This window comes from Passer domesticus, unplaced genomic scaffold (genome assembly GCF_036417665.1).
Source record: "Passer domesticus isolate bPasDom1 unplaced genomic scaffold, bPasDom1.hap1 HAP1_SCAFFOLD_67, whole genome shotgun sequence".
NCBI lineage: Eukaryota > Metazoa > Chordata > Aves > Passeriformes > Passeridae > Passer > Passer domesticus.
In genome coordinates, this window is record NW_026990168.1 from 464,119 (window position 1) to 491,747 (window position 27,629).

The window sequence follows — 27,629 nt, forward strand, 5'->3', positions numbered from 1 at the left end:
TTGGCTGCTGCTGGGCCGGGCAAGGGCAGGCCCTGGGGGAAGAGCTGCTGCCACACAGCCCCGGCCAGGGCTGAGCCCGGCACAGCAATTACCTGCTGTGCCTGTGCCCGTGTCTGGCATCGCCTTCCTTCCCGCAGCAGGGGCTGCCCATGAGCCACTGCTTCTCCCTGAGTGTTCCTCCTCCTGAACAGCCTTTTGGTCCATCACTTGAAAAAGGAAAAAAGGGACAACTGGATCAAATGGAAATATTCCCCCCTGGGGAGGTGGCACCTTCAGGAGGCAATGCTTGTCTAAGTCACAGGTAAAGATCAGGAAAAAGCCCAGGTAATTGGGGCTGGGCCAGTGCACTCCCTTGTGCAAACAGCTGCACCACCTGATCTTCTCAGAGACTGGGAAATGGCAGGGGATCTCAGGCCCACAGTACAGTTGGGGCACCCTATCAGCTACTGCCAAATTCCATCCTGCAGAGGCTGGGGAGGAATTGCAGCCAGGCCAGGCTGGGAAACAGCCCTGCAAGGTGTGAAAGCAGCAGCGGGGCAGCGAGGCTGCCATGGATCCCTTCCCGCTGTGCCGGGCACGGCATGTCCAGATGTGCAGCCAAAGCCCGCGGCTGCTGAGTCCCAGGGGAAGCATGAGGGAAAGGCACCCACCTTGTCCTCCGGGTGCTTCCTTCTGTGTTTGTCTCAGGAATTCATCTGAGTCATGAGAATTTTTGGCTGCAGTATCTTGGGTCTTTCCTTTTGGAGGACCTTAAGAGAAAGTAGTTCCATTTCCCAGGAATGCATCCCACAAAAGCGGGGCTCAGCCTGTGGGGTCAGCAGGGACACACTACTCACCCCTGCCATGGGAGCTGGGTTGGGGCCAAGCATCCAGCCCTGGAGCTGGAGAAGTCCTCCCCATAGACACACCTGTAACTCAACAGCCACAGAAGCTTCTGCCATCTCTGCTGATCTGCACGGGCACCACTGAGCCGCAGCAGCCGTGAGGGGATCGTGCAGGGCGCGGGCACACACATGCATGGTTCTGTGCTGGCACCTGCAGCGCTGCCTGCCTGGCCCAGCTTTGGACTCTGAGCTGGCAGCTCTCCCAGGGGAAAGGCCTTGACCTACCCTCAGCATCTCCCTGAGCCTCAGTCCTGGATGTGGGACCTTCACCGGCAGGTTCAGCTGCAAAGAAGGCAGGACAGAAGAGCTCCTGTGGCACTGCAGGAGATCCTCAGGCTGCCCACAAGGCTCAGCCCTGGGGCACAGCCCTGGGCCCGGCCCCTTCCCTCTCTGCTCTTCTCTTTGACTGCACAGAGCACACGGAAGGACACACTGGCACAGCACACAGGAGGAGGACTGAAAGATCAATGCTCCTTCCTCCCACTGACAGCGATCCTGTGGGATCCCTCAGGGATCCAGAAGGGAGCAGGGAGGGAACCAGAAGGGAGCAGGGAAAGATTCTCAGAATCCTTCAGCCCTTACATAATGTTAAGGGAAATGGTTTATAAATGAGCTTTTGTTGCATTGATCCTGATTATTCACTCAGGAAAGGCAGAATGAAAACTTGCCTCCAGCATCCTCCAGGAACTTCAAACCATCCTTCATCAGGACTTCCTGAAAACCCATGTCACGATTCCAGGCTAGAAGGGAGCAGAGATCAGAACCATTTCCATGGTGTGCTGGGATCCCCTTCTGCTACAGGGAACTGGGCAATGCAGGGGTGTTGGGTAAGGCTGTGGGAGCCAGATGGGAATGGACATGGCCAAAGCTACACAGGGGCCTGGGGAGCTCTGGGCTGGCTCCTGGTCACTCTCCACACTCTTTCCCTGCCCTCAGCAACATCCCTGGGAAGGGTGGCTGGAGTAGCCCAGGGCCCTGGGGCTCTCTCCCTCAAACTCACAGAAAATCCTCCCTAAAGCCCTGGGGCAAACTGCAGCAGGCAGTGCCACAGCTATCCATCCCTCCTACACTCCCTCCTGCCCTCCTTCTGCTGGGACAGCTCCCAGATCCCAAGGGCAAACAGCCAGCCCCTCTCAGGACACACTGGAGCCTTGCTCTCCCCCTCTGTCCTTTCCCCACCGTGGGCACCCCATGCAGTCACTGCCAGGTTTCAGGACATGTCTCCCAAGGAGGGACCCCAGCAGGACTGCTCAGGACCCGAGTGCCCTGAGCCTGCTCGGGATAATTCCCCTGGGCTGTGCCGCTCTAGTCCAGGCTGTGCCCGCACTGCCAAGCAGCAGAGAGGGCAGCTCAAGCCTCAGCAGGGCTCAGGCCCAGAGGCACAGCAATTACCTCCTGTGTCTGTGCCTGGCATGGCCTCCCTTCCTGCAGCAGAGGCTGGCACAGAACCACTGCATCCTCCGGGAAATGCTTCCTTCTGCACAGGCTCTCCTTTCATTTCTGGAAAATGGAAAAGAGACAGCTGGATCAGATGGAAACATTCCTCACTGGGAATGGGGAAGGTGAGGCATCACTTGTGAAAGGAATGGATAAGGATCAGAAAACACCCAGGATTTTGGGACAACCCAAGGCTGCTTTCTTCCTCAAACAGCCCCAACATCTGATCTGCCTGGACATCAGGAAATTGCAGGGGATCTGAGGGTGGGCATGGACTGTGGTGCAATTGGGGCTGCCTGTCAGCTGATGCCAAATGCCTTCCTGCAGAGGCTGGGCAGAAGCTGCAGCCAGGCCAGGCTGGGAAGCAGCCCTGCAGGGCGTGAAAGCAGCAGCGGGGCAGCGAGGCTGCCATGGATCCCTTCCTGCTGTGCCGAGCACGGCGTGTCCAGATGTGCAGCCAAAGACCCCGGCTGCTGAGTCCCAGGGGCAGCATGAGGGAAATGCACCCACCTTGTCTTCTCTGCAGACATTCCTTCAGCATTTGCCACATGATTTCTAATGGGTCCTGGAATTTCTTGCCGGCCATGTCTTTGGTCTCTCCTGTCGTAGGACCTTAAGAGAAAGTAGTTCCATTTCCCAGCAATGGACCCCACAAAAGCAGGGCTCAGGCTGAGGGGTCAGCAGGGACACACTACTCACCCCTGCCATGGGAGCTGGGCTTTTGTGCAGCATCCAGGGTAGGAGTTGGTGAAGTCGTCCCTGCAGACACATCTGTAACACAACAGCCACAGAAGCTTCTGTCACCTGGTCCTGACCAGTCAGTCAAACATTTCGCCTTGTTGGGATAGTGAGAACATACCTGCAGAATGCTCGGAGGGCTTCACAACTTCAGAGCGCCAGGCTAATGGGGAATCCTTCCCAGCCTCCCAGTCTGGAAGCAAACCAAGATGAGAACTGTTTCCATTGTGTGCCAGGGCTGGCTCTGGCCCTGGGCTGGCAGCAGGGCTCCCGCTCGGGGCTGCTCCTGTGCCTTGGGCCTCTGGGCACTCAGGGCCAGCTCCGCAGCTGCGGCAGCATGACGGAGGTTGCTGCACCCATCCCGTTTCCCCGGGGCTCTGAACCAGCTCCAGAGGCCTGGAAGCCGAGGCACCTCCAGCTTTGGCTGCTGCTGGGCCGGGCAAGGGCAGGCCCTGGGGGAAGAGCTGCTGCCACACAGCCCCGGCCAGGGCTGAGCCCGGCACAGCAATTACCTGCTGTGCCTGTGCCCGTGTCTGGCATTGCCTTCCTTCCTGCATCTGGGGCTCGCACCGAAGATGGAGTGCTTCCTTCAAGAAATGCCAACTTCCACTGAAGCATTATGTCCATCTCTTGACAAAGGAAGTGAGACAGCTGCATCAGATGGAGCTGTTCCCCACTTGGGCGGTGGCATCAGAGGAAATATTTGTGAAATTTATGGAGCAGAAAAATGGCCAGATTACAGTGGCATGATGTGAGCACTTCCACCTCCAAACAGACACCCTTTTCCTAATCTGCAGGGCTGGATATAGTGGGGGATCTCAGGGTGTGTTACAGTTTGGGCTGTCTGTCAGCTGATGCCAAATGCCTTCCTGCAGAGGCTGGGCAGAAGCTGCAGCCAGGCCAGGCTGGGAAACAGCCCTGCAGGATGTGAAAGCAGCAGCGGGGCAGCGAGGCTGCCATGGATCCCTTCCAGCTGTGCCAGGCACGGCGTGTCTAGATGTGCAGCCAAAGTCTTCCCCAGCTGCTGAGACCCAGGGGAAGAATGAGGGAAATGCACCCACCTTGTCTTCTCTGCAGACGTTCCTTCAGCATTTGCCACATGATTACTAATGGGTCCTGGAATTTCTTGCCTGCCATGTCTTTGGTTTCTCCTGTCGGAGGACCTTAAGAGAAAGTAGTTCCATTTCCCAGGAATGGATCCCACAAAAGCAGGGCTCAGCCTGTGGGGTCAGCAGGGACACACTACTCACCCCTGCCATGGGAGCTGGGTTGGGGCCAAGCATCCAGCCCTGGAGCTTGAGAAGTTTTCCCTGCAGACACACCTGTAACTCAACAGCCACAGAAGCTTCTGCCATCTCTGCTGATCTGCACGGGCACCACTGAGCCGCAGCAGCGGTGAGGGGATCGTGCAGGGCGAGGGCACACACGTGCATGGTTCTGTGCTGGCACCTGCAGCTATGCCTCCCTGGCCCAGCTTTGGGCTCTGAGCTGGCAGCTCTCCCAGGGGAAAGGCCTTGACCTACCCTCAGCATCTCCCTGAGCCTCAGTCCTGGATGTGGGGCCTTCACCGGCAGGTTCAGCTGCAAAAAAGGCAGGACAGAAGAGCTCCTGTGGCACTGCAGGAGATCCTCAGGCTGCCCACAAGGCTCAGCCCCGGGGCACAGCCCTGGGCCCGGCCCCTTCCCTCTCTGCTCTTCTCTGTGACTGCACAGAGCACACGGAAGGACACACTGGCATTGCACACGGGAGGAAGATTGAAAGCTAAATGCTCCTTCCTCCCACTGACAGTGATCCTGTGGGAGCCCTCAGGCCTCCAGAAGGGAGCAGGGCAAGGTTTCCAGATTCTTTTAATCTTAAGATTTTGTTAAGGGAAATGGTTTATAAGTGAGCTTCTGTTGCACTGACCCTTATTATTCACTAAGGAAAGGCAGAATGAAAACTTGCCTCCAGCATCCTCCAGGAACTTCAAACCATCATTCATCAGGACTTCCTGAAAACCCATGTCACGATTCCAGGCTAGAAGGGAGCAGAGATCAGAACCATTTCCATGGTGTGCTGGGATCCCCTTCTGCCACAGGGAACTGGGCAATGCAGGGGTGTTGGGTAAGGCTGTGGGAGCCAGATGTGAATGGACATGGCCAAAGGTGCACAGGGGCCTGGGGAGCTCTGGGCTGGCTCCTGGTCACTCTCCAACTTCTTTGCAGACCCTTTGCAACATCTCTGTAGGGGTGGCTGGAGTAGCCCAGGGCCCGTGGGGTCTCTCTCCCTCCCACAGAGGAAACCCTCCCTAAAGCCCTGGGCAAAACCATCCCCAGCGCTTCCCAGGGAGCCGGGAGCGCTGTCCCGGGAAAGGGCAGCCAGGCTGCCGGCTCACCTGCTCGCCACGCTTGCAGCGGAGCAGCCTGGGCAGCCCTGGCAGGCAGGGCCACGGCCAGGAGCAGCAGGAGTAGGAGGCGCAGAGCAAGGGCCATGGTGCCTTGTCCTCCGCCAGTCCCGCAGCTCTTGCTGCCACCGCTGTCCCGACACCGCTGTCCCAACGTCAGCACCGCTGCTGCCACCGCCGCTGCTGCCGCAACAGTTGTGCTCAGGGACTGAGTGCTGGCTCCTTGTGCTGCTGTGCCACCACGGGGCTCTGTCACCTCTGGCACCTCTGTGACCTCAGGGCCTGCTGAGAGCTCAGCCTGCTGTGACCCCAGAGCCCTGCTGTGACCTCATGGCCTCAGCTGTACCCCCAGAGTGTGCGCCCGTCCGCATGAATGGACTGCCCTGATTGTAAATGTTTTGCTTCATCAAAGGGCCATTGCTCAGCAAAACCTTTCTTTTGCCTGCTGACATTGCTGGTCAGGCTGCGTCCCTCAAGATGCTCTTATTGTTGCAGTTCAAATTTATTTTATTGATTTCATTTTAAGTGTTGTTTAAGGGCTCTGTTATCCCCCATTTTTTTTCCTGACTTGGTTCACCTGTGGGTTTTACCCTCCCTCCAAACTGTCCCTCGTGCCCTTCCCCACCCCTTGTTCCAGCTCTTTCCCTGCCTGTCAAGGCAACCCAGCCCCTTGGTTGACAAACCTTTGGGCCAATCCCTGACTGCAACTCCCCTTTGGAATTCCCCTACTCCTGGGAGCCCCATTGGCCCTTGTGACCCATCCTCTCCACCCTCCTACCCCAACTGGCCCCAGACACTTGATGTAATCCCCTCACTCCTCTCCTGAGCATTCCCTATGGGTTCATTGTTTGCACCCACCCCATGACTTGTATGTGTACAAAACCCCTTGGGCAGTACAGCTAGGGGCTTTTCATCCTGTTCTCTTCGCCTGGACTAAGCTGTTCCTTGCGGAACCTGAAGACGGGACGCCTCCTCCTTTCTCCTGTGCTTCGTCCCTGTCGTGGCTTGTGTCTGGCACTGGAGAGCAAGTGGCACTACAGGTTCTGCCTCTGGTAAATCCCCATAGCGAGGCAGTTCCCGACTCCTGCCGTAGTGCCGGAGTTCCAAGAGCTAGCCCAGGTTCCAGCACTCACTTCACTAATGTACCGAATGCCCCTTCTTCAGAGCCTGCTCTGGTGCTCTGCCATCTCACACAGCAGAGTGTGATTCACATACTGCAGCCCAGAGTTAGGTTGTTGCAACATTGAAATGGGTGTGGTTGGCAGGATGGCTGGGCATAAATCACTACAGAACTAAAGCAAAGGTGTGCACTGTCCCAGGCTGGACTTGAATAGACACAGGACTTGTGGAAAGATGAGGACAAGATAGCAGAGAAAAATGGAAAAACCAGCTGAAAAGGAGGATATGCGAAAGGAGTTATTTGTGCACATTTGGGGGTATATTTTTCTTGGGTGCAAAGCAAAATGAAAAGCTCCTAAATGCCCAAAAGATGAGAACTGTGTGTGGTAAATAGATATGATTCATGCTGACAAAATTGAAAGAGTAATCAATATTAATAAAGTAATTAATATTTGGAAATAATAAAACAGTTAAAGGTGTCATGCCAAGCAAGAAAGGGAGAGGAGGGGTTATCCCTCTCCCCACCGTTCTCCTGCAGCTGTTCAGAACAGGAAGAAGCAAGAGATAACAATTACTGAATTTAGTTGGAAGGGAGGAGAATTTGGTTGGACACCAGGAAAATGTTGATTATATGAGATCCACTGCTTTAATGTTAGAACACAATATTGGTTTATACAGTACCAGCTTGGTGCACATGTGTAATCCAAAAGATGAACTCCAGGACATGGAGGAAGAGGAGAGGCCTTCCTCAAAGAAGATCCCCAAAGAGTGGTGCAACTTACTTAAAGAATGGTGGAGCATGAGTGGTAAAGGTGATGATGAGGGCGGTGATACAAGTGTGATGAATCGAAAATGGGAGGAGATGGTAATGACATACAGCATAAAAAGGGGAATTTTGTCTTGACAAGCTAGTCCGTGAGGTGACGGGGGTCCAAAAGCCCTGCACTCCGTACCCCACGCATACCCCGCATGGTTAGTTTTCCTCATACGCTATTATCAGGACCAAATTATTCGTAATTTAAACCAAATTATATAGTCAGTGTTTTGAGTTTATTCAATTGTATATATATTAAGTTATATAATTAAAATTGCTGTTTTATTTAATTTTGTTTGGGTTTGTTTTTTTGGTTTTTTGATTGGAAAATTTGGCAAATATAACATGTGGAATGTCCTCCACAGCAGAGTGTCAGACCGCTGGATCTTTTTAAACAATTTTATCAAGGTGGAACTGTGGCAGCTTCAGCTGGTGCCTCTGGAGGACCTTGAACAAAGACCTCCTGAGCTTTTCTACCCTCCCAGGTGAAGTGTGATAGTCTGGGGTCTTCCTGCTGTGTCCGAGTGCCGGGCCACTGGCTGGCACCACAGGTCCCCAGACCCTCTGCTGAGGCATCCCTCTCCTAGAGTCAAGTTTAGTCTGTCACATTTGGCTTTTCTCTCTGATCCACCACCAGGACCAAAGATCACACGGTCGTGAGGATGTAAAAATGCCTGTTCCTTCTGGAACATTGCTGTTGCGTGACAGCTGTGCAGGCAGAGCGGGCAGCTGTAGGGACAATGACTCGTTTCCCTGGTGCCAGCCGTGCTGCATCCATCGAGCTGCTGGGTGTTGGTGCTCGCTGGGACGCGGCCCAGCCCGGCACCACGGGAGTTAGGAAGGGTCTTGAAGGAATCCCCACGCATTAAAGCAGACGATTTAGCCTGGGATTTTAAGTTGTTTCTCAGTTAACCTTGTAAAAGGCCAGAACAAGTCTCCTATGAATTCTGTCCCTGTCAAGTTCAGTTCTGCCCCGAAAGCCCCTCAGCATTCTCAGGGCAGTGGCAGGAGCCGGGTGCTGGCCCGGAGCCTCGCTGGCTGGGGAGAGCACGGCCCAGAGCGAGCCCCTGCTGCCCGGGATGGCCACAGGCCCGGGGGAGCCGGGCGGGCAACGCCAGGGCCCTGTCCAGGGCTCCTGGAGCTCCTCTGGCATCTGTTCCGTCCCCTCAGGCGCTGAGCGGTGCCCGTCCCACGGGGCTGTCTGTGCCCGGCCCCAAAAGAGGCAGGGCCTGGGCTGTGGCCCCTGGGCTGGTGGTGCCGACTGCCCGGCGCTCAGCACCGCCCGTGCCGTGCCGGTGCAGCGTGACCCGGCGGGGCAGCTCCGCCTCGGCGCCTCGCCACCGCCATCCCGGCACGGCGGCTGGCCCTGGGCCGCGGCAGCCCCGAGCCGCACGGGCCCGGGAGGGACTGCCGGAGGTCCCCGTCCCCTGCGTGCCTCAGCAGACACTCCAGCCCCACTGTGTACAGCAGGAGGGACACAAAGCACCTGCACGCTTACGAGAGTCCACAGCCCATTCTACATGTGAAATGAGACCCCAGGACCCCGACATGTGCCTCAGGAGAGATCCCAGCACCCTGCACACCTTGGGAGAGATCCCAAACCCTCTACATGCCTCACACAGGATTCCAAATCCCTTGCATGACTTGAAGTGGACCCCATTGCCCTCCCTGCCTCAGAGGAAACCTAAAATATCCCTGGGTGTGTCACAAGGGGCCCCACTCCGTCGTGCACCTTACGGGGGACTCCAAAGCCCCCACGTGCCCTACAGGGAAGTCCAGGCCAGCTATGCCGAGTGTTTCGACCTGGAAATCAAGTCTGGTTGCACCTGGGTTGTTGTGTCTCTGGGGCTGCTAACCAGCCCTGTCGGACCCTGAGGCTACACAGCCCTTCCCTTCCCTTCCCTTCCCTTCCCTTCCCTTCCCTTCCCTTCCCTTCCCTTCCCTTCCCTTCCCTTCCCTTCCCTTCCCTTCCCTTCCCTTCCCTTCCCTTCCCTTCCCTTCCCTTCCCTTCCCTTCCCTTCCCTTCCCTTCCCTTCCCTTCCCTTCCCTTCCCTTCCCTTCCCTTCCCTTCCCTTCCCTTCCCTTCCCTTCCCTTCCCTTCCCAACGCTGGTCACACTGAAGCCATATGCAGAATAAATAGACTCCACTGTCGCCCTGGTTTTTAATGTTCTGTCCTGGATTAGGGTCACTCTGGGAGAAAACCTCCAAAGGGGCCCCCCAGAAAGCAACCCCACATGGCCCCTTCCCCCCAGCAGTTCGGGTAGGATTCCTTGCAGAGAAGTGGAAAGAACCTGTTTATTTGACAGGCAAAACACCCCCAGCACACAAAATGAACAATAGCAGATGACAATGCTTTCACCCATCTGAAAAGGATGACAAATTCAGAAAGTCTTTCCTGGCAGTGGTGGCTTTGTTGTCGCTCCCTCCGGTGCTGGGGATAGCTGCTGCAGGCCACAGGATGCAAACTCTCGGTGTTTCCCAGGTCCCAGTCTGGAGCAGGTGTGAGTGGTTTCAAAAAGGGAAAGGAAAAACAGTCCAGGGAAAAATCTGTACTGCTTAGCTAAACTGACTAACAAGCAGAAGCCAAAAAGCAAAAGCAAAGCAGGAGCACAGCAGAAGCAAGAGCAAAGCAAGCAACAGCAAGCAAAGCAAAAAGCAAAAGCTGCACTATGAACTGCGCCGTCTGTCTGTCCTGCCAGCCGTGGGGGAGCAGGCTGATAACAAACCAAAACAAACCTTGCTCTTCAGGGCCAGTCGTGAAGGCACAGTACGTAATATCCAGCATTAACAGAACACACGATTGGGGATGCAAGCATCATAACCTCACCCTAGGACAAGTTTTTCTAAACCTTCTGATGTTTACATTCTTGTAACAAACTTTCTCACACACGTTATGCAAATAACGTATTGTTATGCATTCTTTTCTGCAGGAGGAGAAATTTGATGGACTGTTGGTTTGTCCAGTGTCATTGGAGAAGTGGCACTTTCACCCTCCAATCCACTGTCACTTTTGGAAATCTGTAAATGTTGGAGTCAGAAATTCAACTGCCCCCTTTTCTACCTTGGAGAGATGCGTGTCTGCGTTGTTACATTTCATGTCCTGTAGCGCCACTCCACAAACTGATGTAGTTATGAAGTGGGGATGCGTGTCAGGGCCTGGCACAGGTGAGATGGCTCTTGTGAAAACTTGTGCCCCGAGCCCTGGTCCGAGCCACATCTTTGTTCACAAACCTGTTCCATATGCAATGCATTACACAATCTCTTCATGCACATTCAACCCCTGGCCCCGCCTGTCCTCCCCTCACATGGCGATGAGATCCACGCCCTTCTGGGCACGCGTTGTTTCCTGTGGTGGTCACACTGGGGTCTTTGGTGGTCTCTGAGGCCGAAGGCTGTGGTCTTGGTCATGACTGAACTTTTGAACTTTTCTCCTTTGTGCGTGCACTGTGGTCCCCTGGTGCTTATCTGAGTACGTCTGTTGGTTTGGATCAGCTTGGAGACAGAGGAGCTCCTTAGTCTAGCCTTCCTGCATTCCCTGGTCTTCTCCTGGTGTTATGAGTAAAAAAGTTATCTGTAGCTATGATATTTTATTAAAAATCCTTTCCTAGGATTTTTCCCCTCCTGAGGAGCTGAGGGCCTCAGGAAAGAAATGTAAACAATAACTATCTGCTGCTGTGGAATGCAACAGGTGCATCTTCCATTGGTCCATGTGGATTGGTTTCACTTGATGACCAATCACAGCCAACTGTGTTGAGCCTGTGAGCAGTCACAAGATTTTTGTTATGCATTCCATTCTATTCTTCTTCTTTGTAGCCTTCTGGTCATTTTTTCCTCTCTGTTCTTTTAGTATAGTTTTAATGTAGTATTTTCATAGAATATATAATAAATCAGCCTTCTGAAATGGAGTCAAGCCTCGTGTCTCCACACCTGGGGTGTTCGCCCCAACAAATTATCCATTTTTTTTAAGGCTGCAAAGTTAAACTGGTTGGGCCAGTTGTTGAGAGTTGAAGGGTTGACTATTTGTTGTTGATAGCTTCATGTTGCAATCACCTCTTGTTAACAGTTTTTCTTCAATTACCTGTTAATGGTTAGAAATCAAGCGCAGTTGTCCCCCTGCTGCTTCCCAGGAGCCTGCAGGTAGCAGGAGGAGGTGACATCAGAGCTAGTATGCAGATGAGAATGCATTTCACCAAATTTTGCAATTTTCCAGGAAAAAAACCCCTAAAACCAAGAAGCCAACATGGAATTATGAAACCTAAGTAAGGTCTAAAGGTGAGGAACTTAATCCAGTACCTGCTAAGATCCTTTTTACTTTTCACCCTAACCTGAAAGGATGTCAGCTAGGAAGAGGACCTGGAATGTTAGACCAAAAAAGCGGAATTCCCACTACTCCCTCGAGGACGGAAGCCCCAGCTCTGCCTGCATACCAGCGGGCACAGCTGCATCATCCTCCTCCTCCGTGCCACTCCTGGGAGCAGCGGGACTGCGGGCGACCTGTCGTTTCTCCCCAACCTGAGCTGAATTTTTAAAATAAAGGCATTAAAAAGGAGAAAGATCTCCTGCCCTATTTATTATGCTAGGGTCTCGTCCAGGAGATCCACACCTGAAGAGGACACCAGGACTGGGACGGCCGCCCGCCCTGGACCTGCAGGACAGCTGGCTCTCAGGATCAGAGAAGATCGGCTTGGGACAGTGACAGGGAGCAGCGCCGGACTGGTGAGAGTATCCGGCGGCAGGAGAGGGAGGCGAGCGAGTGTGTGTGAGTGAGACGAGGGCCGGCAGCTCGGGCCCTCGAAGCGAGTGAGGACCCCTCAGTACCGCGGTTCCGCACCCCCGCCAGGGGGCCGGCCGGGAACAGGGGGAAGCGAGTGGAATTGGTGATTGAGGCGCCTCCAAAGGGGTAAAGAGGACCCCCCTCGGGGCATGGGGAGGAAATAGTATGTGAGTGGCACGCATCCCAAAAGCCCTGATACAGGTCCTAATGAAAGAAGTTATGCAATTTAGAAAATCAGGCAGTTTTGTTATTAAGTCCTGACGACGGAAGTCAAAGCACAAGGTCTGGCAGAGGAAGCCTATCCCGAGTTTTTTAAAGCTCTGGTAATGTAAGTCCTGACAGGGGGAAGTCAGGCAAACTAAAAATCAGGCCATACTTTTGTTTTAAGTCCTGACAAGGGACGTCAGGCAAATTCAGAAGTCCTGAGTAGGATTTGGGCAAGTCCAAAAGTCCTGTAGGCAAACGAAGTCCTGACGAAAGGAGGTCAGGCAAACTCAGCCTCAGAGGCCAGGGTCTTGAGGTTTTTTTTGTTGAGTCTTGGCAAAGGAGGCCGAGGTCTCAACAAAGTCCTGACGAAAAGGGTCAGGCATATTGGAGTTTCGGCAGAGGAGGCTGGGACTTCACAAATAGGATTTACTTTTGAGCTGCCTGTCAGTAGCAGAAGCACCTTTGTAATTTTTGAGGCCCGAAAAAATGGAAGGGTGTAATAGTAAGGAAAGTGGCCAGAGACTGGGGAATATAACTCCCCATATTCCCCTAGGTGAACTGTTAGAGAGATGGGACTCTATAGAGGCCACAGAGGGCTTAGATAAATTTAAGATGATTCACTACTGTTCAGAAGCGTGGCCAGAATTGGACGTGCAAGGTGGATGGCTCTGGTGTGGGACAAAAGACAAGTGGATGTGTCAACAGCTGAGTCAGTGTGTGACAGCTCGAGAGGATACTGATCCCCAGCAATTATTATATGTAGCTTGTTGGTTAAAGAGTGCTTTCGAGGATGAAGGAGTGCGAATTTGTAAGGTGCAGAGGACAAAAGAGGGGAATGAAGGAGGGGATGCTGGAATTAAAGAGATTAGTAAAAGGTGGCACTCCCTGGACTACTTGCCTCCTGATGCCCCTCCACCTTAGAACCCTCTCCTTCGGGCACCTCAAATAGCAGATCCGTCTCTTCCCCCGGCGGCCATGGGGGCCATTCCCTCACCACCCCCTTCGACTCCTTTAGCTGCTTCTGCACCCCCACTAGTGCCTACTTCAGCTGCTGCACGCTCCACCCCTTCTCCAGCTCCACTTAACATGCACTCAAGCTCTTCTCCCCCTCCTACTGCTGTCCCTCCACCTCCTCCTAACTGGGAGACAAATGCCTCCTTACCTGGTAACCTCTTATCACCAGATACAGCTGTTGGCCTACAGCAGGTCCAGGTTAATGCTAATACCCCTCAAATGAGTAATTTTGTGTCTGAAGATGGGCCACACTGCGGTACCCGATCCATGACCTCCAAGGTAGAGAGACTTTTTCCCCTTAGAGAAGTTCCTATGGGAGGAGTAGCAGGAGGTGTTGGTTTTGTGAATGCTCCTCTAACTGCTTCTGAGGTGAGAGGATTCAAGAGGGAGTTAGGGAATTTAGTTGAAGACCCTGTGGGTATTGCAAACCAAGTGGATCAATTCTTAGGTCTAAATATCTGCACTTGGGGGAAATGAATTCCATTCTAAATATATTATTTTCCCCAGAAGAGTTCCGAATTATTAGAGGTGCTAGCATAAGAATTTGGGACAAAGATAATCATCCAGGGCCCCAAGTGCCATCAGGTGCAGAAAAATTGCCACTAGTGGATCCCAATTGGAACCCTAATCAGGAGGAAGGAAGCAAGGAAGGCCATGATAGAGTACAGGTCTTTGATAATCAGGGGGAATCAGAGAATCAGTTCCCAATGCAACTAATACAAAATTAGCATTCAAGAGTGCACAAGAGAAGGATGAAACTCCTGCTACTTGGCTTAATTGCCTAAAGCAGAACTTCCAGTTGTACTCCAGAACAGACCCGGACACCAAGGAGGGTCAGGCGCTACTAAAGGTCCAATTTCTTACTACATCTTGGCCTGATAAACAGAGAAAACTGGAAAAGATTGAAGATTGGCCAGAGAAGGACATTAATGAGTTATTGAAAGAAGCATTGAAGGTATATTTAAGGAGGCAAGAAGAAAAAGCAAAGGCCAAGGCTAGTATCATGGTCGCTATAGCTAGAGGAAATGTGGGGGGCAAGCAACTCTATCCTACAATCCAAGGTAACAAAAGAGTGGGAGAGTCCACCACCAGGAGCAGGCAAGGAAACGCCAGTACCGTCAGGGACAGGAGGAATGGAGAGGCCTCAAGCCCCTTTGAGCGAAAGGCGCTGCTGGTACTGTGGAGCAACTGGACCCCCAAAACTGTTCAGCCTAAAGTTGTGAAACCGTGGCTAGCTGATCAGGAGAGCAAAGGAAGCAGCTTTAGAACCAGGGGATCCGGTAGAAGTTTTTAAAGCAGAAACCATGCCTGAGGAGGGAGGAAGATAAGAACCTATATTTAGTAAAAAAAAAAGTAAAGGCTATAAAAGATTTAAAGTTGCACCAAGGGCAGCGAGGGGAGTGGTTAAGATCAGATGGACGGGTGTTTCTAAACAAAGCACTTGCTGGGACAGTGCTAACAGGACCACATAATTTAACTCACTGAGGAGTCCAAGGACTATGTGATCATTTCCTAAGAAATAACTTGTGCATAAGTGTATATGACCTAGCAAAAGCAATTAGAAAAGGCTGTTTAATTTGCCAAAAAGTGAACCAGAAGGTTATGAAAAAGGTAGCAGCTGGAGGGAGGGAATTGACTCTCAGGCCTTTCCAGAGCATAGAGATGGATTTCACTAAGATGCCCCCAGAGTAAGGATAGAAGCATCTACTGGTTATAGTAGATCATCTCACCCATTGGGTAGAAGCCTTCCCGACAAAAAAAGGAAACAGCCCAGGTTGTGGCAAGGGTAATCTTGGAGAACATCATCCCCAGATATGGAATGGTGAATACCATAGACTCAGACCGAGGTCCACATTTTGTGGCCCAAACATTGCAAAATATAATTGAAGTTTTAGGAATAAAATGGAGATTACATACTCCGTGGCACCCCCAGAGTTCTGGGAGGATGGAACGGATGAACAAAACTCTCAAAAATTAGTATTAACTAAACTGATTGAAGAAACAAAAATGAATTGGCTAAAGTGTTTGCCCCTAATGCTTTTGCGCATCAGAACAAGACCCCGGTCTGATATAGGGATTTCACCCTATGAAATGATGCTTGGACTGCCATTCTTGTTAACACCCTGGAGCACAGGAGACTATTTGGAAGAAGAAGCAGCTACCAGAAAATATTTAGAAGTCATTGGAAGAACCCTGGAAGGACTTAGAAAAAGAGGATACCTCCCCCAAACCTCCCCTCTTGACAGAAAAGCACGTAACATTAACCCAGGAGATTGGGTTTTGAAATAATCCTGCAATAGTAGACCATTAATGCCTAAATTTGAAGGCCCCTTTCAGGTACTCCTCATCGCTAATTCAGCTGTGCGGACCAGAGAAAAGGCTTGGACCCACATCACGAGAATTAAAGGACCAGTCCCACCCGCCAGCATTGGACAAGATTGGTCAGTGTTTCCCTCTGGTATTGGATCAGATTCCACACCACCCTCACCCCCTAACTCAGGACAGGATTCAGCCACATCAGGAGTTAATTCAGCTGAGTATACCATTGTAAAAGGACCAAAAGACTTAAAGTTGACACTCAAAAGGAAGAGCCAAAAAGACTGATGAACTGCATAAGAAAAGAGTTTAGAATCATAACATATCCTAAAGTGTTTTAAGAGATTTGTAAAAGTTAAAAATTGTTAATAGGTAATTCTGGTGAAGTCCTCCCAACTTAGTACCAAAGACTGAGGGTTAATCTTCTGCAGAGTACTCCCCTAAGAGAGACCAAATCAGTAAGGACAGATCAAGAGAGGTTTAACCAGGGAAGCAAATAGAAGAGACTCTAAAGAGCTTGGGAACTTCTCCTTAGTAAAATCCCCAAGAAGCAAGGCCGGGTGGGCAGGCTGTGCAAGATGACCCATACCGGACTCTTGGGAAGGGTAGTAATAATGGCTTTCATTGCTAGTGGTGCTCTGGGGAGCCCAAGAGAGCCGTGCAGTGAGTACTACCAACCCCTCTGTGAGGAAGAAGAAGTAAGTTCTTTGTTGAGAGTCCACACCAATTTAAGCCGTAATTGTGTTAACCTCTCCCAGTTGATCTTTTATCAAGAGAATGAGAAAATCTATTGGATGGCCCGGAACACCGCCACCTCTAGGCAGCAACTCCTGGCAGAGCACCCTGTAGAAGAGGCCTGGTGGTACTTTGAACATGATGGTACTGAAGCAAGCCTGGTAAATCTGGTCAGAGGAAAAGAAATAGTAAAAGCAAGAAGAGAACAAGACCATTTAGCAACACCCCCAAGTAAAAATCTAATAAGAGAAGAATGTATGTTAAGGAAAGGAAGGGGTACAGTACGCCAGTAGGAAGAATGGCTTGTAAAAGGTATTTAGCAGTAAAAGACTCTGCTACGCGGTGGATCCCAAGAGATCCAAATAGAATTTGGCCTGTTAAGAAAAAAGAGAACAAGTGCATTTACAATAAAACATATAGACTTTATGAGTATGATAAAAAAGAGATAAACCTCTTTTGGAGAATGAAAGAAATTTCTAAATATTGGCAGGGCCCAACAGAAACTAATCATACATTTCGGGAGACCCCTAAACACCTGTTTTGGATCTATGCTACTACAGCATCCACTAAATTGCCAAGAGACTGGTCTGGCAGTTGCATCATTAGGATTATAAAACAAGCTTTCTTTATATTACCCAAAGAATCTGGATCAAGTTGAACAGTTCCTATATACAGCGATTTAAGAAAAACCAAATGGAAGAAGCAATATATAGTAAACAAAATTATGAAGCTACAAGCAGTATTAGAGATAATATCTAATCAGACCGCATTAGCTCTTAATCATATTAATGACCAACTCACCTAAACCAAAACAGTAATTTATCAAATCAAATTAGTTGTAGCAGTCGTTTGAAGCATCTTAAACGAAATAAGAAAACTAGCATATGTAAGAAATCAAGAAAGGACTCCTGCACTGGATTCCACTTGTGGGATAACCCATGGACTTTCAAAAGAGGTTGGAAAACTAAAGCCTTCTTCACAGTGTGTACACATGTTAGTTTGCTCTTCTTATTTCCCTGCTTATTTAAAATAGTGACATCTGCCGTACAGAATAACCTACGGATCTCTAAAGAAATTAACCTGAAAAAAACCAAAAAAAGGAATGAAATTGAGTAACTATGATCACCAAAGTGCTCAGGAATTTTATAATCAATATAAAAATTATAAGAAATTCTATGCTAATGAGCCAAAAACTGCAAGTTGATGCAAGCTTAAGCTTCAGCCTGATCAAAGAAAAAAAGGGGGGACTGTTATGTGTAAAAAAGTTGTCCTTTTTTTTTAAGGCTGCAAAGTTAAACAGGTAGGGCCAGTTGTTGTGAGTTGAAGTTTTGACTGTTTCTTGTTGGTAGCTTCACATTGCAATCACCTCTTGTTAATAGTTTTTCTTCAATTACCTGTTAATGGTTAGAAATCAAGCGCAATTGTCCCCCTGCTGATTCACCTGAGCCTGCAGGTAGCAGGGTGGGGGGGATGACACCAGAGCTAGTATGCAGATGAGAATGCATCTCACCAAATTTTGCAATTTTCCAGGAAAAAAACCCTAAAAACAATGAGCCAACATGGAACTAAGAAACCTAAGTAATGTCCAAAGGTGAGGAACTTAATCCAGTATCTGCTAAGATCCTTTTTACTTTTCACCCTAACCTGAAAGGATGTCAGCTAGGAAGAGGACCTGGAATGTTAGACCAAAAAAGTGGAATTCCCACTACTCCCTCGAGGACGGAAGCCCCAGCTCTGCCTGCATACCAGCGGGCACAGCTGCATCATCCTCCTCCTCCGTGCCACTCCTGGGAGCAGTGGGGTGCGGGTGACCTGTCGTTTCTCCCCAACCTGAGCTGAATGTTTTTAATAAAGGCATTAAAAAGGAGAAAGATCTCCTGCCCTATTTATTACGCTGGTATTGTCCTTCATAGCAAGAAGCTTCAGAAATTTGCATTTTCCTATGCCCTTTGTACCATGGCAGAGGTTTCTTAAGTAAAAGGTTAAAATTCAACACATAATTCTACAATTTAAAATTTAAATGCTTAGTCCATATTGCTAACTTAATTGAACCCCCCAAAACCTCCATTTCAACAGCAGCCCCTGCCTGGCTTCTGCCTGCCCACACCGTGGGCATCCACGGCTCCTCCTGGGCATGGAGCTCAGTCAGTGCTGGTGCTGGGTGGGCTTTGCTGCTGCTGCCACCTGGACACTGGGGTGACCGCTTGTCCTGGGTTGCAGTGTAAAGATGTATTCTAATGCCATCCTGAAGAGCTGCTGAAACCAGGAGGGGCATGGTTTCTTCCTTATCTCCTGTTAATGGGCCCATCAATGTCTTGCCACATGACTCAGAGATAACTCCCTCCCAGAGCCATTTCTGTTTCATGGCTAATCAAGGACCCACAGCATGAGGCAGAATGATATCAGCCCACTGTGAGATGCTCTGCCCATGGGGGAGGAGCTAAGCATCCCCAGCTGGATATAATCTGGGTTTTGGGACACAACAAGCAGTCTCTCCACTGGATTCCCAGAGGAACCGCCGCCCTTACCCACTGCTTTTCCAGAGGATGAGAGCTACCAGATTGTTTCGACAGGATCACCACTTCCACAAGTCCATTTCATCTGGACTGCTACCACCACCCTAACTAGCAGGGTGTCAGGCTGTATTCTGACCCTGTCAGTGGTTTTTCTTTTGTATTATTGCATGTATTTTAGTTTTTTTCCCCGTTTCCTAATAAATTGTATTTCTGACTTGGAGCCTCTCACTGGTTTTGCTTTCAAACTAGGACACAAATCCATCTCTTTATTTCAACACAGGAATGGGCCATTGCCTACCCTGCAAGCGGGAGTTGGAGGGGGGGGGAGGGTGGGGTGGGGTGGGGTGGGGTGTCACCTTCAGTATTGCCTAGAGGGCAAGGCCAGGGGGCTCAGGGGCAGGGGAAGGGATGTGTTGGTCTGAGGAGGTGCTGGAAGGTGCTGGGCTGGTCCTGGGGTCCCTAGCGGAACTCGGGTTGGCTGGGATGGGACAGACTGAGATAAAAAAAGGAATGAAGGCAGCTTGGGGAGGCCAATGGGGAGAGCAGGTGGCAGTGGGATCTACGGGGCAATAAGAGGCTTCCTTGTCGACGGTTGTTCTGGGGTCCTCTTCACAGAACACTTGAGAGGGCTGTCCAGGCCATTACTGCTGCTGGAGAAGCTGCTCACGCTGTCGGTGTGAGGTGCAGCCACTGTCTTCCAACTCCTGTCCCAAGGGGCTCCTGTGCAGAGAGGAGGTGGCTGAGGCCCCAGCTGCCAGTGGCACACAGGGACCCTCGTGCACAGCAGGGCCCAGAGCTGGCAAGGCTCCCCAGCACGGCTGGAGCTGCTGGCACAGCTGGGCCCAGCTGGACAGCTGCCCCTCAAGGCCCCGGCCAGCAGGGCACGGCTCTGGGCAGGGTCCCTGGCCAGGAGCGGGCCCCAGAGCGCCTCTGCCTTTCAAGGGCAATCTCGGCCCTGCTCTTTCTCCTCCCCACCTCCCTCTGCCTCTGCCCCGTGCCCCTGGGGCTGCTCTTGGCCAGGCAGACTCAGTGGGAGCCAGCTCTGGCTGCAGCCCCAGCGGGCCCCCCAGGACAAGGCCCAGCAATTGAGAGGCCAATGGAAGCACTGGGCAGCAGCAGAACCCTCAGCAGAGTTATTTGGACAATCATGGACTGGCCACAACCCCACTGCAGTCTCAATGGGAATGTTCCCTGACCACGTTAGACTTTCAAAAGAAGCTGTTTGAGGGGGAGAGCAACAAAACACTCACTGTTTTCTCTTCCAGGAATACCCGATTCCAAAGCAGCCCAACATGAAGACAAGCTCCAAAGAAAGCACGCCTCCCAGTAACCCTAGCCAGCAGACTGTTCCGTGACAGAAACCCCTTCCGAGGCCATCCTGGGCATCGGTAACAGGTCTTGTGGTGCCGGCTGCATCTGTGGGAGCGATGGGGAGCGTGAGCCCGTGCTGTGCTGCACTGCTGAGCTGGCAGCACGGTGGATACGGGCAGGACGTTCTCTGTTTCCCCCAGAGCTGGGGCCTGCAGGCACCTTGCCGGCCCTTGGCACAGGCTGCGCCAGCCAACAAAGCCCAGCAGGCCGGGAGGAGAGCCCGGGGGCAGCGCAGCTGCTTGGGCAGTGGCTGCTGCCAGGGACACGGGCCAAAGCCATCCCTGAGCAGCCACTGCCACCCCTGGCCCTCCTTGCCCCGTGACAGCTCCCCCAGCCCCAGGGGACAGGCTCAGGCCCTGTCAGGACCCAGCGCAGCCCCTGCCCAGTCGGGAGCCAGGGCTGGCTCTGGCCCTGGGCTGGCGGCAGGGCTCCCGCTCGGGGCTGCTCCTGTGCCTTGGGCCTCTGGGCACTCAGGGCCAGCTCCGCAGCAGCTGCAGCGCCAGGGACGTTGCTGCACCAGTCCCGTTTCCCCGGGGCTCTGAACCAGCTCCAGAGGCCTGGAAGCCCAGGCGCCTCCAGCTTTGGCTGCTGCAGGGCCGGGCAAGGGCAGGCCCTGGGGGAAGAGCTGCTGCCACACAGCCCCGGCCAGGCCTGAGCCCGGCACAGCAATTACCTACTGTGCCTGTGCCCGTGTCTGGCATCGCCTTCCTTCCCGCAGCAGGGGCTGCCAATGAGCCACTGCTTCTCCCTGAGTGTTCCTCCTCCTGAACAGCCTTTTGGTCCATCACTTGAAAAAGGAAAAAAGGGACAACTGGATCAAATGGAAATATTCCCCCCTGGGGAGGTGGCACCTTCAGGAGGCAATGCTTGTCTAAGTCACAGGTAAAGATCAGGAAAAAGCCCAGGTAATTGGGGCTGGGCCAGTGCGCTCCCTTGTGCAAACAGCTGCACCGCCTGATCTTCTCAGAGACTGGGAAATGGCAGGGGATCTCAGGCCCACAGTACAGTTGGGGCACCCTGTCAGCTACTGCCAAATTCCATCCTGCAGAGGCTGGGGAGGAATTGCAGCCAGGCCAGGCTGGGAAACAGCCCTGCAGGATGTGAAAGCAGCAGCAGGGCAGCGAGGCTGCCATGGATCCCTTCACGCTGTGCCGGGCACGGCGTGTCCAGATGTGCAGCCAAAGCCCCCGGCTTCTGAGTCCCAGGGGAAGCATGAAGGAAAGGCACCCACCTTGTCCTCCGGGTGCTTCCTTCTGTGTTTGTCTCAGGAATTCATCTGAGTCATGAGACTTTTTGGCTGCAGTATCTTGGGTCTTTCCTTTTGGAGGACCTTAAGAGAAAGTAGTTCCATTTCCCAGGAATGCATCCCACAAAAGCGGGGCTCAGCCTGTGGGGTCAGCAGGGACACACAACTCACCCCTGCCATGGGAGCTGGGTTGGGGCCAAGCATCCAGCCCTGGAGCTTGAGAAGTCCTCCCTGCAGACACACCTGTAACTCAACAGCCACAGAAGCTTCTGCCATCTCTGCTGATCTGCACGGGCACCACTGAGCCGCAGCAGCCGTGAGGGGATCGTGCAGGGCGCGGGCACACACATGCATGGTTCTGTGCTGGCACCTGCAGCTATGCCTCCCTGGCCCAGCTTTGGGCTCTGAGCTAGCAGCTCTCCCAGGGGAAAGGCCTTGACCTACCCTCAGCATCTCCCAGAGCCTCAGTCCTGGATGTGGGGCCTTCACCCACAGGTACAGCTGCAAAGAAAGGCAGGACAGAAGAGCTCCTGTGGCACTGCAGGAGATCCTCAGGCTGCCCACAAGGCTCAGCCCCGGGGCACAGCCCTGGGCCCGGCCCCTTCCTTCTCTGCTCTTCTCTGTGACTGCACAGAGCACACGGAAGGACACACTGGCACAGCACACGGGAGGAGGACTGAAAGATCAATGCTCCTTCCTCCCACTGACAGTGATCCTGTGGGATCCCTCAGGGATCCAGAAGGGAGCAGGGAAAGATTCTCAGAATCCTTCAGCCCTTACATAATGTTAAGGGAAATGGTTTATAAATGAGCTTTTGTTGCATTGATCCTGATTATTCACTCAGGAAAGGCAGAATGAAAACTTGCCTCCAGCATCCTCCAGGAACTTCAAACCATCATTCATCAGGACTTCCTGAAAACCCATGTCACGATTCCAGTCTAAAAAGGAGCAGAGATCAGAACCATATCTGTGGCATTCTGGGATCCCCTAATGCTACAGGGAAAAAGGCATTGCAAGGGGGTCGGGTAAGGCTATGGGACCCAGATGGGAATGGACATGGCCAAAGGTGCACAGGGGCCTGGGGAGCTCTGGGCTGGCTCCTGATCACTCTCCACACTCTTTCCCTGCCCTCAGCAACATCCCAGGGAGGGGTGGCTGGAGTAGCCCAGGGCCCTGGGGCTCTCTCCCTCAAACTCACAGAAAATCCTCCCTAAAGCCCTGGGGCAAACTGCAGCAGGCAGTGCCACAGCTATCCCTCCCTCCTACACTCCCTCCTGCCCTCCTTCTGCTGGGACAGCTCCCAGATCCCAAGGGCAAACAGCCAGGCTCTCTCAGGACACACTGGAGCCTTGCTCTCCCCCTCTGTCCTTTCCCCACCATGGGCACCCCGTGCAGTCACTGCCAGGTTTCAGGACATGTCTCCCAAGGAGGGACCCCAGCAGGACTGCTCAGGACCCGAGTGCCCTGAGCCTGCTCGGGATAATTCCCCTGGGCTGTGCCGCTCTAGTCCAGGCTGTGTCCACACTGCCAAGCAGCAGAGAGGGCAGCTCAAGCCTCAGCAGGGCTCAGGCCCAGAGGCACAGCAATTACCTCCTGTGTCTGTGCCTGGCATGGCCTCCCTTCCTGCAGCAGAGGCTGGCACGGAACCACTGCTTCCTGCGGGAAATGCTTCCTTCTGCACAGGCTCTCCTTTCATTTCTGGAAAATGGAAAAGAGACAGCTGGATCAGATGGAAACATTCCTCACTGGGAATGGGGAAGGTGAGGCATCACTTGTGAAAAGAATGGATAAGGATCAGAAAACACCCAGGATTTTGGGACAACCCAAGGCTGCTTCCTTCCTCAAACAGCCCCAACATCTGATCTGCCTGGACATCAGGAAATTGCAGGGGATCTGAGGGTGGGCATGGCCTGTGGTGCAATTGGGGCTGCCTGTCAGCTGATGCCAAATGCCTTCCTGCAGAGGCTGGGCAGAAGCTGCAGCCAGGCCAGGCTGGGAAACAGCCCTGCAGGGCGTGAAAGCAGCAGCGGGGCAGCGAGGCTGCCATGGATCCCTTCCCGCTGTGCCGGGTACGGCGTGTCCAGATGTGCAGCCAAAGTCTTCCCCGGCTGCTGAGTCCCAGGGGCAGCATGAGGGAAATGCACCCACCTTGTCTTCTCTGCAGACATTCCTTCAGCATTTGCCACATGATTTCTAATGGGTCCTGGAATTTCTTGCCGGCCAAGTCTTTGGTTTCTCCTGTCGTAGGACCTTAAGAGAAAGTAGTTCCATTTCCCAGCAATGGACCCCACAAAAGCAGGGCTCAGCCTGAGGGTTCAGCAGGGACACACTACTCACCCCTGCCATAGGAGCTGGGCTTTTGTGCAGCATCCAGGGTAGGAGTTGGTGAAGTCGTCCCTGCAGACACATCTGTAACACAACAGCCACAGAAGCTTCTGTCACCTGGTCCTGACCAGTCAGTCAAACATTTCGCCTTGGTGGGAGAGTGAGAACATACCTGCAGAATGCTCGGAGGGCTTCACAACTTCAGAGCGCCAGGCTAATGCAGAATCATTCCCAGCATCCCAGTCTGGAAGCAAACCAAGATGAGAACTGTTTCCATTGTGTGCTAGGGCTGGCTCTGGCCCTGGACTGGCGGCAGGGCTCCCGCTCGGGGCTGCTCCTGTGCCTTGGGCCTCTGGGCACTCAGGGCCAGCTCCGCAGCAGCTGCAGCGCCAGGGACGTTGCTGCACCAGTCCCGTTTCCCCAGGGCTCTGAACCAGCTCCAGAGGCCTGGAAGCCGAGGCACCTCCAGCTTTGGCTGCTGCCGGGCCGGGCAAGGGCAGGCCCTGGGGGAAGAGCTGCTGCCACACAGCCCCGGCCAGGGCTGAGCCTGGCACAGCAATTACCTGCTGTGCCTGTGCCCGTGTCTGGCTTTGCCTTCCTTCCTGCAGCTGGGGCTCGCACCGAAGATGGAGTGCTTCCTTCAAGAAATGCCAACTTCCACTGAAGCATTATGTCCATCTCTTGACAAAGGAAGGGAGACAGCTGCATCAGATGGAGCTGTTCCCCACTTGGGCGGTGGCATCAGAGGTAATATTTGTGAAATTTATGGAGCAGGAAAATGGCCAGATTACAGTGGCATGATGTGAGCACTTCCACCTACAAACAGACACCCTTTTCCTAATCTGCAGGGCTGGATATAGTGGGGGATCTCAGGGTGTGTTACAGTTTGGGCTGCCTGTCAGCTGATGCCAAATGCCTTCCGGCAGAGGCTGGGCAGAAGCTGCAGCCAGGCCAGGCTGGGAAACAGCCCTGCAGGATGTGAAAGCAGCAGCGGGGCAGCGAGGCTGCCATGGATCCCTTCCCGCTGTGCCAGGCATGGCGTGTCCAGATGTGCAGCCAAAGCCCCTGGCTGCTGAGTCCCAGGGGAAGCATGAGAGAAATGCACCCACCTTCTCTTGTCTGCAGGGGTGCCTTCAGCTCTTGCCTAATCTGTTTGGATGGTTGCAGGGACATCTTATCTGTTGTATCTTGGACTTTCCCTGTTGGAGTACCTTAGAGAAAAATATTTCCAATTCCCAGGAATGGATCCTACAAAAGCAAGGCTCAGCCTCTGAGGTCATCAGGGACACACTACTCACCACTGTGATGGGAGCTGGGCTTGCGTATAGCATCCAAGGTAGGAGCTGGAGAAGCTGGAGAAGTCCTCCCTGTAGATACATCTGTAACACAACAGCCACAGAAGCTTCTGTCACCTGGTTCCTGCCCGCTTGTCTACAATTCTTCCTTGGTGGCACACTGAGAACATACCTGCAGGAGGCTCCAAGGGCTTCAAAACTTTATTCATCCAAGCTGATGGAGAAGCCTTCCCAGCAACTTCATCTAGAATGGAGCAGAGATGAGAACACTTTCCAGGGTGTGCTGGGATCCCGTTTTGCCACAGGAAACTGGGCACTGCAAGGGGGTCAGCTAAGGCCGTGGGAGCCAGATGTGAATAGACATGGCCAAAGGTGCACAGGGGCCTGGGGAGCTCTGGGCTGGCTCCTGGTCACTCTCCACACCCTTTCCCTGCCCTCAGCAACATCCCAGGGAGGAGTGGCTGGAGCAGCACAGGGCCCTGGGGCTCTCTCCCTCAGACTCAGAGGAAATCCTCCCTAAAGCCCTGGGGCAAACTGCAGCAGGCAGTGCCACAGCTATGCCTCCCTACCTCCCTCTGTCCCTCCTGCCCTCCTTCTGTGGGGACACCCCCCAGATCCCAAGGGCAACAAGCCAGGCCCTCTCAGGACACACTGGAGCCTTGCTCTCCCCCTCTGTCCTTTCCCCACCGTGGGCACCCCGTGCAGTCGCTGCCAGGTTTCAGGACATGTCTCCCAAGGAGGGACCCCAGCAGGACTGCTCAGGACCCGAGTGCCCTGAGCCTGCTCGGGATAATTCCCCTGGGCTGTGCCGCTCTAGTCCAGGCTGTGTCCACACTGCCAAGCAGCAGAGAGGGCAGCTCAAGCCTCAGCAGGGCTCAGGCCCAGAGGCACAGCAATTACCTCCTGTGTCTGTGCCTGGCATGGCCTCCCTTCCTGCAGCAGAGGCTGGCACGGAACCACTGCTTCCTGCGGGAAATGCTTCCTTCTGCACAGGCTCTCCTTTGATTTCTGGAGAATGGAAAAGAGACAGCTGGATCAGATGGAAACATTCCTGACTGGGAATGGGGAAGGGGACAATTTCAGGAGGCATCACTTGTGAAAGGAATGGATAAGGATCAGAAAACACCCAGGATTTTGGGACAACCCAAGGCTGCTTCCTTCCCCAAAGAGCCCCAACATCTGATCTGCCTGGACACCAGGAAGTGCAGGGGATCTGAGGGTGGGCATGTCCGGTGGTCCAGTTTGGGCTGTCTGTCAGCTGATGCCAAATGCCTTCCTGCAGAGGCTGGGCAGAAGCTGCAGCCAGGCCAGGCTGGGAAACAGCCCTGCAGGGCGTGAAAGCAGCAGCGGGGCAGCGAGGCTGCCATGGATCCCTTCCAGCTGTGCCAGGCACGGCGTGTCTAGATGTGCAGCCAAAGTCTTCCCCAGCTGCTGAGACCCAGGGGAAGAATGAGGGAAATGCACCCACCTTGTCTTCTCTGCAGACGTTCCTTCAGCATTTGCCACATGATTACTAATGGGTCCTGGAATTTCTTGCCTGCCATGTCTTTGGTTTCTCCTGTCGGAGGACCTTAAGAGAAAGTAGTTCCATTTCCCAGGAATGGATCCCACAAAAGCAGGGCTCAGCCTGTGGGGTCAGCAGGGTCACACTACTCACCCCTGTGATGGGAGCTGGGTTGGGGCCAAGCATCCAGCCCTGGAGTTGGTGAAGTCCTCCCCACAGACACACCTGTAACTCAACAGCCACAGAGGCTTCTGCCATCTCTGCTGATCTGCACGGGCACCACTGAGCCGCAGCAGCGTTGAGGGGATCGTGCATGGCACGGGCACACACGTGCATGGTTCTGTGCTGGCACCTGCAGCTATGCCTCCCTGGCCCAGCTTTGGGCTCTGAGCTGGCAGCTCTCCCAGGGGAAAGGCCTTGACCTACCCTCAGCATCTCCCAGAGCCTCAGTCCTGGATGTGGGACCTTCACCGGCAGGTTCAGCTGCAAAGAAAGGCAGGACAGAAGAGCTCCTGTGGCACTGCAGGAGATCCTCAGGCTGCCCACAAGGCTCAGCCCCGGGGCACAGCCCTGGGCCCGGCCCCTTCCCTCTCTGCTCTTCTCTGTGACTGCACAGAGCACACGGAAGGACACACTGGCATTGCACACGGGAGGAAGATTGAAAGCTAAATGCTCCTTCCTCCCACTGACAGTGATCCTGTGGGAGCCCGCAGGCCTCCAGAAGGGAGCAGGGCAAGGTTTCCAGATTCTTTTAGTCTTAAGATTTTGTTAAGGGAAATGGTTTATAAGTGAGCTTCTGTTGCACTGACCCTGATTATTCACTAAGGAAAGGCAGAATGAAAACTTGCCTCCAGCATCCTCCAGGAACTTCAAACCATCATTCATCAGGACTTCCTGAAAACCCATGTCACGATTCCAGGCTAGAAGGGAGCAGAGACCAGAACCATTTC

General features: G+C 53.1%; 5 long non-coding RNA genes across 5 annotated transcripts; all 5 read right to left on the minus strand.

Annotated features, from left to right (window-relative positions):
• Positions 1–92: 92 nt before the first annotated feature.
• Positions 93–22,061, minus strand: LOC135293084 (uncharacterized). The gene is made up of 4 exons (XR_010355217.1): positions 22,000–22,061; positions 21,727–21,798; positions 651–749; positions 93–206 (listed from the first exon to the last, which is right to left on the minus strand). It is a non-coding gene; the product is annotated as an uncharacterized LOC135293084 (long non-coding RNA).
• On the minus strand, positions 3,019–3,678 carry LOC135293092 (uncharacterized). Its single transcript, XR_010355227.1, has 3 exons — positions 3,572–3,678; positions 3,181–3,252; positions 3,019–3,092 (listed from the first exon to the last, which is right to left on the minus strand). It is a non-coding gene; the product is annotated as an uncharacterized LOC135293092 (long non-coding RNA).
• Positions 22,062–22,424: 363 nt separating the features above from the next.
• On the minus strand, positions 22,425–23,785 carry LOC135293088 (uncharacterized). Its single transcript, XR_010355221.1, has 3 exons — positions 23,704–23,785; positions 23,146–23,253; positions 22,425–22,493 (listed from the first exon to the last, which is right to left on the minus strand). It is a non-coding gene; the product is annotated as an uncharacterized LOC135293088 (long non-coding RNA).
• A 105-nt stretch (positions 23,786–23,890) lies between these two features.
• Positions 23,891–25,262, minus strand: LOC135293085 (uncharacterized). The gene is made up of 5 exons (XR_010355218.1): positions 25,179–25,262; positions 24,990–25,091; positions 24,444–24,560; positions 24,053–24,124; positions 23,891–23,964 (listed from the first exon to the last, which is right to left on the minus strand). It is a non-coding gene; the product is annotated as an uncharacterized LOC135293085 (long non-coding RNA).
• An 814-nt stretch (positions 25,263–26,076) lies between these two features.
• On the minus strand, positions 26,077–27,600 carry LOC135293067 (uncharacterized). Its single transcript, XR_010355207.1, has 5 exons — positions 27,528–27,600; positions 27,106–27,162; positions 26,833–26,904; positions 26,644–26,745; positions 26,077–26,183 (listed from the first exon to the last, which is right to left on the minus strand). It is a non-coding gene; the product is annotated as an uncharacterized LOC135293067 (long non-coding RNA).
• Positions 27,601–27,629: the final 29 nt, after the last annotated feature.